Consider the following 8,719-nt stretch of genomic DNA (forward strand, 5'->3'; position numbering starts at 1 on the left):
CATCTCTTGCTCTTTCTGGCCTGGCTTCCCCCATTCCCCATCTATCTCCAGATGGAACTTTTCTGACTCCATCAGGCATAAGTGATTCACACAAAATATAACTGGACCCAATGCATTCTCCTTTTGATGGGTGTCAGGCCAATGAACACATTTGGAGCATCAAAGAATGGAGAACAATCTCTTACTTGCAGCAAGCAAGCAGATCACTGGGGTTTATTAAAAAGCAGTGCTTCTGGGAGTGGGGAGATGGATCACTAAGCCACACAAGCATGCAGAACTGAATTCAGATCCTCAGTACCCACTTAAACTCCGGAATAGATGGTATTCCTATAACCCTAGCATCAGGGAGGCACATGAGGACGGTGGGGATTTGCTGGTCAGCTATTCTGGTCAGTAGGTAAGCTCCATGTTTAGTATCTCAGACAACAAAATAAAAATTAACCTTGGCCTAAGGTAGCTACACACACTAATGTTCTTATGGATAAGAGGAAATATCTAGATTTTATTCATGGAACCCATATATGTGCTGGATAGATTTCAAAGTCTGATTAGCTTAAGATGTACATTTGTGAGCATGCTCAGCCTAAGGTTATAGAGTACATATTTAAAAATACACAGATGGTAGACATATACATTTTGGGGAGTAGCCAGTTTAGTATTATAATGAGACAAGTTCGCTCCAGATCAGAGTCAGAATCCCTTTGTGACCTTGACTGGCTCCTCATAAGTTACTTCAAAGAGTTGGGCTGAAATCAGAGAGAAAGAACACCTTTAACTGTTGGCAGGCTTTTAACCAGACAGCAGATTTCTTATAAATGTAGGAGTTTGTCTCTAATGGTACCTGCCTCACACAGAGGTTGGAGAGAGAACTTTCAAAAGAAGGAGATAAGCCAACCCTTCCTGAACATCTATATGTATATGAAAGTCAATTTCTCAGCGCTATAGAAAACATTCTAGAATCAGGATCTTTTAAAGGATCTTTCGACTCTGAGGCTGTAATGAAGTTGGTAAAGTGTTTGCCCAACATGTTTAAGACCCTGAGGTCTCTTTCCAGTACTTTGTGAAACTGGATTTGATGGAACATGTCTGTAATCACAGCTCGGCTCTGATATTAGGGTAGTAGAGACTGAAAGGTCATAGATTCCAGGTCATGGTTGACACCATAGTGAGTTTAAGGAAGGCCTATGTGGGCAATGTGAGATCATATCTGTAAATGAGAGAAATTAAATTTTAAAAGAGTTTAGGGTTTGATACCCTAAATATTATTTTTTATAATTTGGGCTAGACTTAAAATATTGGAGAGAATCTTCTGGTGTGAATATATATCCTGGAGTAACTTCAGAAACCTGGAAACTAAAATGGGGCCATTGCTAGGGTAGGGGAGTAGGAGAGCTAAAGAGAGGGAATAACAGGGAGCAAGTGGTGTGATGGGGAAATGGAAAACACAAGCCTCCTTAGGGAAGGGAGAGGGAGACAAATGCAGAAGAAGGGGAAAGAAGCATAAAATAGCAGTGTGGATGTCTGACAAAAATTAAGAAATCATATTATTAACTATCTACCCAAAGAAATCTATAATACATGTAAGGATATGTATAAATATATAGTTGAAATGAAAATTTCTCATCTGGACTGGCAAGGCAATGCTTCCTCAAAGAGTCAAAGATCATCTAACAAACACCAGCTATGAGAAACCCTCTTTTGAGTTGTCAGGTTTCCAAGAGACACCCCAAAACATGCAACTTAATGCTATTGCCCTTGGTTGCCTCCCCAGAAGTGGAAGGAAAGTCCCTATGCTTGAGAAACCATGCATTTCAGACACAGATAGACTGCTATTTATAATATGCTTGTATTTTAAAAGATAGTTCTTTTATTTTGAAGATTAAAATACACTTACATTTCCTCCTTTCCCCTTCATCTCTCTGAACTGCAGAGGATCCTGCATCTGACTAAAAGACTCTCTCCTGAGAATTAGCTTTCATGATCCCAGAAAGTGCCAAGCAAGCTTCCAAGAGGAAAGAAACCAAAAGTTATCCCTAACAATGATACCCATGAACCACAGCAACAAGCAGAATGGCATGATAACCCTCAGGATAGAGTAGTGGCACATACCTGGGAGGTAAGCAACAGCTGCCTAGTTGAACCGAAGACCATGCCAACAAGAGGAAAATCATATCTGGTACTGGAAACCTAGCTATCTACTCTGGGCTAGTGAATTCATGAATCTTGGAGGAAAATATATAACCTATAACCTATAACCACTATTTTATTAAAGCCCTAACTATATTATAAATATTTGCTCTACAGATAAACGTAGTCCTTACCCCTAATTAAAAAAAAAACTTCCCTTTTCATCTGATGGAATCACAACTGCAGAAAACTACTACCAATTAAAATGCAGAGTCATGTGGAGTTCCAGTCCCCATGGATGCATCTAAAAGAAAATCTTTAAAAAGTTGCCTGTGGATTTTAAAGAGGGTAAGAAGGGGTGAGGGACAAAGGAGAAGAGGGAAATGATGCAATTACATTATCAAAAATTAAAGATGAGCTCAACAGGTTATATTTATGAATATGTGTGTGTATGTGTGTGTGTGAGTGTGTGTGTGGTATGTATGTTTATATGTATGTATATATAAAATAAATATTTTTAGTGAGATGTTAAGAGGTGTTTTAGGTAATGTTGCTTTACCCTGAAATATTTCCTTCCTTTTTATTTAGCATGTGATCTATTTTCTTAGAAATTTTTGAAGTGCAAAGTCCAAGATTATCACCTCACAACTGTCAGGATGACTGTGACCAAAGAGGAAAGGACAATCTTACCAGGACAGCTAGATGGTTAATTTGGGAAATTTCTGTCAAGTTTGAGTTCAATCCCAGAACCTACGTTGGTGAAAAGAAAGAACTGACTTAGCAAGTTGTTCTCTGACCTCCATATTTGTCCCATGGTGCCTAAATACACACACACACACACACACACACACACACACACACACACACACACAAGGGGGGACAGAGGGAGAGAGGGAGAGAGGGAGAGAGGGAGAGAGGGAGAGGGAGGAGCATATTTTATATTTATTCCCCTTGTGCTTTAATTGCTGCTAAATTAATCTGAGTAGATGAGAGTTTAACCAGTCACTACCATTTTTGTTGTCTTCAGTATCACAATTGTGTTAATTCTGCAGTAGCTTCTTTTTGACATTTTAGTGGATTCTAATTAGAAACTCCAATTTGCAGCAAATACAGTGTGCTAGATAGTGCTGAGTTTGGGAAGGTGTGAGTTGAAGAAGACATATCTAAGAAATGTGTCACATAGGATTCTAAATGTTCATTGTGTACTAGTGCAGGATACCTTCAAAGACTAGACTACAGTTAAGAGTTTGTGACAGTCCTCTGCCATTATAGGGGCAATTTGCTACATCCCACCGCTGCCCAGGCCCAACCAAAAGCTGGATCACATCCAGGAGGAACCTAGGGAGGGGACATCATCTGACTTAAAAGGGTGCAGTGTGAATAGAATGGATGGATGGCTGTCATCATCGGCTGTCAGGAAATACAGTTCATGGAGGCCCACTGAAATCAACTCATTCCTGAATTAGCATATATAAAACATTCGGGTAAAAGGCATTCCTATACTAAGCATGGAAAATTTGTAAAAACACTTAATATCACATTAAGCAATATTAATATTATTAATTTTTAGGGTTAACCTGAACAGATTTGGTTCTACTGTTCAATTGTAATTATCAAAAACAAGCATCACAAAAATATATGGATAGGAGCTATAAATACATAACTCTACTATGTAACAGCCAGTGTCTTAGCTAATAGAATTATGCATACACCTTTCATCCTCTCAAATATTTTCTTGAATGATAAAATAGCTTTCATTGAGGAAAAATGTGGAATTTCAAACCAGGTATGTTGGCTAGCCCCTCAGAAACTGGTGAAGGAGGTTTTTAAGTTCCAAGCTTGACTGTTATATAGAGTGACTTTCAAGGCCAGCCAGCTTAGCAAGAGGATGCCTCAAAACACAAGGTGAAGGGGCAAGAGCTCTAGTTTGGTGATAGTATGAACAAGATCCTGAGCTCAGCCTCAGTACAGAAAGAATTCCTCTAATCGCTCTCTTGGGAAAGCACGTCCGTCTCCTCTCATGTGTTCCCTTAGCTACTGTTCCTGGCATGAATTCCTCCTCACTCAGGCCAACACATGAGGCTGAACAGATACAAAAAGTGATCTAGAGCTTCGAAATGGGGGAAGACAAATCCCTGAAAATGCAGCAGGGAGCTCCAGAAGCACCAACTGCTGCCCTATGCCATCTCCTGTGAGTATCATAAATTTTCTAATACCTCAGAGGAAGTATAGACACCATCTACTCCCACTGCAAGAGTCAGGGTTTAATAACCAACCAACGTGTCTGAGCCAATTTAGAACATAAATGTGCCAAGTGAGTGGTATTTCAGAGACATTTTGATGGTTTGTGGAAAAATAGACAAGTGTTGATATTAAAATTGTGGTAGGACACTAATAATTTTGATAGTTATATTTTAAAATACTAAAATGACTAGAAGTGACTTTACATTGCTTTATAATCTCTTCATTTTTATTATTTACCAGGGTAAGCTACTTCAGCGCCAATAGCAGTAGGATGCTCAGAGCTTAAGGAGCTTAAGAGTATGATGTGACAGTAGGATATGGTGGTAAGTACCTATAACCCCAGTACTTGGGAGGCCAAGCCAGAAGTTCAAGGTCAGCCTGGGCAATATGGAGAGATGTGATAGTAAAACAAAACAAAGGTATGATGTAGGTTGCCTTAGTTCAAATTCAAATGTTTAAGTCTATGACTGTGGTGGATTGAATATGCTTGGCCCAGGGAGTGGCACTATTAGGAGGTGTGGCCTTGTTGGAGTTGGTGTGGCCTTGTTGGAGGAAGTGTGTCATTGTGGGCATGGGTCATTATTTTTTTAAGATTTATTTATTTATTTTATGTAAGTACACTATAACTGTCTTCAGACACACCAGAAGAGGGCATCAGATTTCATTACAGATGGTTGTAAGCCACCACGTGGTTGCTGGGAATTGAACTCAGGACCTTTAGAATAGCAGTCAGTGCTCTTAACCTCTGAGCCATCTCTCCAGCCCTGGGCATGGGGTTTAAAACCCTCATCCTGGCTTTTTGGAAGCCAGCCTTCTCCTAGCTGCCTTCAGAACAAGAGGTGGAACTCTCAGTTCCTTTGGCTCCATGTCTGCCTGGACACTGCCTTGCTCCCACCCTGATGATAACTGAATGAACCTCTGAACCTGTAAGCCATCCTCATTTAAATGAGATGCCTTGGTTATGGTGTCTGTAACTATGGAAATGATTTAAATTAATAGTTCTCTAAATCACACTTTAAGTTAAAAACAGCATACTATGAGTTTTAAATGATACAATGAAATAATTAATTTAAATCAATTATATAAGGACTGATGCATAGAACTCTTAGTAAATGGCAATAATTCTTGGTTGCCATCTTAAAGCTAGCAAAACTTTTAAAATCAGTCCTTTACCTGTGGAGAGCCACAGATGTCTATATTGAAAGAACACTCAGAAGAGAAGATTGCTAGGAAGCCATGTGTACCCACAGGAGGCCAACATGTGCTGTAGCAGGAAGTTATAGCTTTGGATTTTAAGACGCTAACGTATTTAAGACTCTCCAGTGATTCCATTTAAAATAATGGGATGAGCAGTTTGAGCATCTGAGAATATTAAGCAGAGAATGTGGATTTTTCCAGCTCTGTGTCCTTTGGAATCCAAGCTGCTACTTGTCTGTGCTGGAATGAAGATTCCTTTTGGCATGGGTGAGATTGTCTTCTTTCCAGGTTCTTCAGGATTCAACATGCCAGCTACTAATGGGCTCTGCTCTCCATGCAAAACCCTAGAAGTAGCATATGGTGGAGATGCATATCCTTTCCAAGAGGCCCAGCTACCCTCCCTCTACAGTCCTAATCCTTTATAGAACAAGGCTCAGATGCATTTTTTTTTACATTTCCAAAGATTTAAATCTCTATGGTGTTAGGATACCAATATTGAGAGTTCAACATAAAAACTGGCCATGCAATGGGAAAACTTCCAGACCTGGCACAAACAAATGTGGAACCAGTCTTTGGCAACAGTTCCTCAAATAAGATTAGGTTCAATTCCCATAGAGTTAAGACTCCCACTGACTGTGGCCTCATAACAGCGTTTTACAAACGATAAAAGGAAACAAGCCAACAGAAAGCTTACAGCTATAACACGAGAAAACTTGTTTCCTAACACTTCAAACGTACAGAAGAAAATGTTGCACTATTAGCTGTGATAAACGAAATATGTTTAAGACCATTTGAGTTTTAGGAAAAAAACGAAAATGTCACGATGAAAGAAGACATAAGCAAAGTAATCAGACAGTTTGGAAAGTAAAAGAGATGAAAACACAGTTACCGGGATTAAGCTCAAAACATAAATTGAATGGCATATTAGACACAACAGAAAAGAGGATTTCTGAATGGGAAGGAGGCTATACTGAAAAGATGCTAAAGATACAGATGGTGCCCCACTTTAGAAAGACATAGGAAACCAAATTAAAAGTTTAACCTATCTGTAAATTGATTAACGGAAAACTGGGGTAAAATGGAATAAACGCAGCATGTGTTCTTTTAAAGAAAATATTGTGAAATTCTACAGAATTGAAAAAGAATGAATACTCATTCTTTTCATATAGCATGCTCAGTCCCAAGTAGAGTTAAAAAAAATAAAACTAATTATATCTATAGTAGTAGAAAGAGATGATACACTATAGACTGTTGAACTGAAGATAGAATGTTAAATCTTGGCCAGGAAAGCTTCTTGCTTATGATGGGCAGCAGTTAATGCAGAGAATCCTGAGGATAATTATTGTTGAGTGTTCGTCCCTAAATGGGCATCTATATTAACCTCCCCAAAAACTCATGGAACATCATAGAGGAAAAAGATGGGAGAACGTTAAAGCAAGAGGGTAGGGTAGAGTGATGTAAAATATTTTCTTCTGTCTCCAGGAACTCACAGCAACTATAGTTACTTACACACAACCAAGCCAATAAGAGGAGTCAATGTTCCAGCAAGTCAGAATAATTCTACTCAGTGAATTATCGAAAGGAACGGTGTTGGGGGAGGGCAGAGACAATCTGAAGGCAAGAGTGGAACAGACGTGTTGAGGCAGTATTTGGGTGGACTGGTAAGAGAGAAAGTTATTATCAAGATACATTGTGTACCTTTATGGAATTGTCAACTAGTAAATAAAAGATTTTTAGAAGATAAAACGTTAGAGAAAAAAATTAACCAAGGAGAAAAGAAATTCCTTCCAAAGGTCTTCAAGTAGAACAGCAGCAAATTTCTCATCAGTGACAACAGAGCAGAGAACAATGAAATATCCTTATGCAAAATTTAAAAAAAAAATCTTCTTCTATAGTCATTTGAAACCTTGACAGTAAAATTCTATATCCAGTTAAATCTTCTAATAAGTAAAATGAAATAAAAAATATTTTCTGGTGTAATTTTATAAAGCTTTCCATCAAAAGATTCTCACTGACAGAGGTTAAAATGAATGCTTGAAATGGGTTAGGAGAGTTGATCTGAGAGGTTAGGAAAGGTATGCAGAAAGCATTGGTAAGCAAAGGAATGTAGGAAGATAATAATGAGACTAAAGTGAATTTCTCTGAAGTGTTCATAAAGCTGCAGTATAAGGAAGACTCTGGGTGCTGGGAAGATGGCTCAGCAGTTAAGAACACTTGCTGCTCTTGCAGAAGACCCAGTTCAGTTCCCAGCATTCACATCTGCGGGCTCACAGTTCTCTGTAAATTCATTTTCAATGGATCTGAAGCCTTCTACTGGCCTCCAGAGTTTTCTGTGAAAGTCTAACTTTGTTCTATGATTTTCTGCTTACTGGTCAATTTCCCTCAAGCAAATACATAAGTATATCTGGAATCATCCCAAAGTAAGCGATGTGCTCGTTCTGGTCACTTTGCTCTTGAGCTGCCTGCCCATGTGTGCCTTTCACAGAACACTTACAACTTAGGCAAGTATTCCTTGAAACCTCCAAATTGTGCATAAGACTTGTATCAGTGGCACAACAGGGAAGGCTCCCCTTGTGCTGAGCTTCTAACGGGTGCTTGCAGCTTGCTGCTGTGTCACGAAGCACATTGGGCCCTGCAGTCATTGTACATGTGACGTCAGTCAATCCGGAAGTGTATCTCCTGGGGCCTTTCCGGAGCCAGAGATACACCCCGCCACAGCACGGAACTCTTCGAAAGGAAGGATAGAAAAACAAAGTCAGTAATCGCTAGAGAGGAGAAAGCAATGTCTAAGCTATGTTTCTCTAGGACAGCCAGAATACTCTCCTCTCAAGTGAAGTGTGTTCTGTGAGCTCTGAGAGTTAATTACATCAGGATTGAGTTCTTTAGTCCAAATGGCCACGCAGCGTCTCTGTCTCTCTGCCTTGGGCTGCTGTTTCTCTGAGATTCATTTGCTTTAGTAAGTCCTTCCATTACTGGTGTCAAAATCTTTTAAATTCTACAAATGGACGTTTCTGCAAACTCACATGCCTTTATTGGAAGGGATGTCTCCTGGTGTTTGGGCTGGCTACTCTCTGCTCATATTTGTTTCACTACTCTGCAAATTCAAAACAGATGACAGCTGTCTCAATTTATTTTCACATCTTGGAGCATG

Source organism: Rattus norvegicus, chromosome 1 (genome assembly GCF_021556685.1).
Source record: "Rattus norvegicus strain SHRSP/BbbUtx chromosome 1, alternate assembly SHRSP_T2T, whole genome shotgun sequence".
Taxonomy (NCBI): domain Eukaryota; kingdom Metazoa; phylum Chordata; class Mammalia; order Rodentia; family Muridae; genus Rattus; species Rattus norvegicus.